Genomic DNA, 4,236 nt, shown 5'->3' with positions numbered 1-4,236 from the left:
GTGACAAATCAGAAAATCCTTTGTGGGAAATGCTTGGGAAGTGAAATCTGCAGTCTGTTACTGTGACAAACTGAAGGCCCAATGACAATTCCTCGAGCCATTGCTCGTTTATATTTTAAATTTAGGGATTGCTTAAGATTTAGCTTATATACTCCAGGCTTGGTTTTAAGACACCCACAATGAGCTCTGGCTCTGTATTTTGTTTTATCCATTATCTCTGTGTGAGCTAAATAACTGCTGCTGCTCATAAATACAAACGCTAGTGTGATGAGAAGGCTTAATGCTTTCATCTATTTCAGGCAGGGAACACCATGCCTCCTTTTGCTTGCCTCTCCAGGGACGGGGTGTGCAGGACTCACTGTTTTGATGCTGGAGGGGTTTTCATCCTGCCTATGTGACATTCTGGTCCCGGTCTTACACAGACATGACAAGGTCAGCCACCACCAGGTTTCCTCCCTCTCATTCTCTCTTCTTATCATCACAAGACTAAGGGCCTGGATTTGTGAACCCAGGCATTGTTAGTAGGAGATACATACTTGTGTACAGAACACTCATCACATTTCTTAACACTCATGAATTATTCAACTTGTTTTTTCCCTCTGTGCACTACGTTCAGATTCTCCCTTTCTTCCACCTGAAAGAAGAGCTTCCTCTTCTTCTTTTTTATATCTCTACTTATTATTATTATTTTAAAAATGAATTGTCTGTTAGCATTACTTTTAGACAGGTTGACATACACATTTCACACTAGAGATGGCTTTGTCCTGCTGCTTCAAGTCCATCACCTCTATTAGTCACTACCTTATGTCGCCTGGATAATGGGATTAAAACACTCTAAATCCATTGAACAGTCCTTTTTGGCCTTTTCTTGATGCACCATTTAGAGAGAGAATCATTTCACAGCACTTGGCTTCATTCATAGTTGCTATTTAAACTTAGTACATATTTGCTGAATTAACTGGGCACCCTGTGTTTTATTTGCTAACTCTATTCTATGCTTATTATTGTATTATGATACTTGTCTGTGCCCTCCAACAAACATAGAAGAAAACGAGCTGAATAGGGACCATTGCAATAAAGCCTGAGGAAATTATAAGCTTTTGGAAGCGAAGAACTATATTGGTTCTGTTGCCCGAGGAATTAATAGGCCAGACTTCCCAAACATGAGTGGGAATGAGGTCCTTGTGATATCTTCAGAAAATAAATTTTCTAAGACTCACATGAAGGGTGGAATGTGGAAGGAGACTTGATTTGCATAAAGTTACATCTCTTGGGTTCCAAAGTCTCCTGCCCCTTAAGCCAGTCCTGGAGAAGGTGCAGCTGGGAGCTCAGCAAAGTCAGAAATAAGGCCAGTGTCCAGAGCTTCTGTTCTATGTTGCAACCGAGTGTTTCAGCATTCAGGCCAGATTCAAGCCCACCAGTTCATGTGTGGAGACCAACATGGCTGTGCGCCATGTGGGCATAGGGCAGCAAAAGCCCCTGCAGCAGGAGTCCCAAGAGGGCCTGGCCACCTGGAACCAAGAGAGAGTGAGCTTCCTCTGTTTGGAAGTTTATATATTTAGATTTTGTGTGTTTGCAGTGGCCACACCCATCCTGGTCACTGACTAATTTTCAGGTGTGATTGATGGGCAATTAGCTTCCCACCTCACTCAGACCCTTCTGGCCATGCCTCTAAACTATCTTTGTCTAGTCCCTTCCCCATCAATCAGCAGGGAATAGACTTGGAGAATCTTAAATGTAGCTTTTGGGCAAAACTGTATAAATGGCACGCCTATATCTAGTTTCCCTTTCATTCTTTTTTTGTTAAATAATAAGCAGGTTATTACAACGGTATCAGTTCTGTTCCCAGTTGTGTCCTTAGAGCCTAGAACCCTGGAAGTGTTCCACAAATTTTTGTCAAATGAACTAAAGCATGAAAAATATTGACCAAACTGTTCCCTATGTAAGTCTCTGCTTTCCCTTGGATCAAGTCAAACTTTTTCTTTCTTTTTAAATATGTTTTTATTGATTTCAGAGAGAAAGAGAGGAGAGAGAGATAGAAACATCAACAATGAGAATCTTTGATTTGCTGTCTCCTGCATGCCCTCACTGGGGAGTGAGCCCAAAACCCAGAGAGTATGCCCTGACCCAGAATCAAACTGTGACCTCCTGGTTCATAGCTCGATGATCAACCACTGAGCCACACTGGCTGGGCTCAAGTCAAACTTTTTTTTGAAGGGCCAATTAGTAAAGGGCCAGATGTTAGGCTCCGTAGACTGTATGGTCCCTGATGCAATTGTTTCAAGTTTTACCAGCATGATAGCAGCCATAAGCAATATGCAAACAAATGAGTATGGCTGTTTTGCATAAAACTTTATTTACAAAAACTGGTTAGGGGCTGGGTTTGGCCAAAGTTTTCTGACATTACACATAAACCCAAGTCTCCTCCAAAATGTGAATGGGGCACTGATCTGTCCCCACTGCTTCTGGGTGGCAGTGGTGGTGGGGACAGTGGAGACACTTGTGATGACAAATAAAAATCACCTCTGTGTCTACAACTCCCTATCCACTACAGACCCAAGAGAACATACAACTCTTCCCTTTCATCCACAAACTTGTTAACAGTCTCAGGAGCCTTAACTTAAGGGTTGTTATTCAAGCATCAAAAATAACCAAGAGCAAGTAGTGTCAGAAATGAGTTAGTTCTTTTCAGTTTTTTGTTGTTAATAAAAAATTAAAGGGAGATCAGCAGATGGGACAGCTCACCACACTTGCTTCTGGAAAGTACAGTTCCTCCAGGAATGGGCCAATGGCTCACACGGCAGTCTCTCTAGGGATCAGACAGTGAGTTGCTAGTCTCTGAACATCACTCAAGGGCCCCAGGTTCCAAATAACAAATGTCCAGACACCAAAAACTGGAGCTTCATGAGATCTGGAATCACAGGGAGGTGAATCATGCGTCTGTAGGTTCTGGTTAGTATTTGAAACTAAGGGAACCCAAGGGAAGCTCCTCTCTCAGTAACTTGAACTAGTCCTACAGAGAGAGGCCAAACACTGTGCAGCCTTAATTTTGAGAGCAAAGGGAGAGGGATTCCCAGTGCCGGTGAAGGTGACAACAGGCAGGGCACTGAGAAGCCCGACGTCTGTGGGCAGGTTGCAGCCGAGATCTGCGAGGCTTACGGGCCTGGAGTGTCTGTTATCAGGTGTTCACTGGTGCAACCTGTCTGACCAGAAAGGAGAGGGCGTTTCTATGAACACAGCTGTTCCATTGTCTTGTGCAGCCACAAATAAACCGTAAAAGCAGAGATAGCACAAAAAGGGGACAACAAAGGTTATTCTTGGTGGGAAAGGATTTATTGGGTATCTCCAGCCACTCTTTTTTGCTTTTCTTTAACAGTAATGATTTTTCTCTACTTAATTTAACTCTTTACCTGTTTGAGCAGAAAGCGTGTCCCTGTCTTATAAATGTCTCTCTCCTTTTTCACTGGGGAAGGATCCGTTTTTTCATAGAAATGTTTTCATGTGCATATGATGTCCTCCATTCTTTTATTCACGCTTCCTTCCCTCCACGAACTACCTACCGGTCCCTCAACTGCTCTTCATCCTTAACGATTTATCCCAGGCACCACTTCTTCCACCACAGCCTTGCTCTGTCATTGCATTCATGGGATTGTGTGACAATGATCTATTTGTGTGAGTTCTTTTTCACCCTCCTCCCTAAGCACCATGCCCTTTTTATGATTAGCCTTTAGTAGAAGGAACAAGATCTGAAACGAAGGCTCATAAAGGTGAAATGTGATGAAACCTAGAGAGGTGGGAAATGGCAGATGGAGGATTCTGGTCTGGATTCTTTCCAGATCCCTGAACCACTGCCTCTTCGGATGAACCTATGTTAGAAGCGCAGCAATGCCTGGCCATCTGCAGCAGACAGTTCGGTGAGAACTATAGTCAGTCCTTTCTCCTGAGGTTTTCATCTTGTCCACTCTCGCAGCCAAGGCAACCAACTATCTCCTTTAAAGAAAATTCCCAAGTGGAGCTGATGGAACATAGTCCCTGGCTGCTTCCTAGACCCTCCAGCTTTTTCTCATGGGCCTCTCTCTTGGGAATGATCCTTTCTCCTTGTCCGTGTCCTAAGTACCCCATCTTCTAAGGCTAATTCCTCTCATTTTACCTCCCTATATGCACAAAAACCCTAGGAATCTGAACCCCTTTTAAATCACACAGAGCTGTTAATATAACAGTAGATCATTAAAGTTG

This window comes from Myotis daubentonii, chromosome 2, assembly GCF_963259705.1.
Source record: "Myotis daubentonii chromosome 2, mMyoDau2.1, whole genome shotgun sequence".
NCBI classification, from domain to species: Eukaryota; Metazoa; Chordata; class Mammalia; order Chiroptera; family Vespertilionidae; genus Myotis; species Myotis daubentonii.
Note: the sequence above shows the minus strand (reverse complement) of the source record.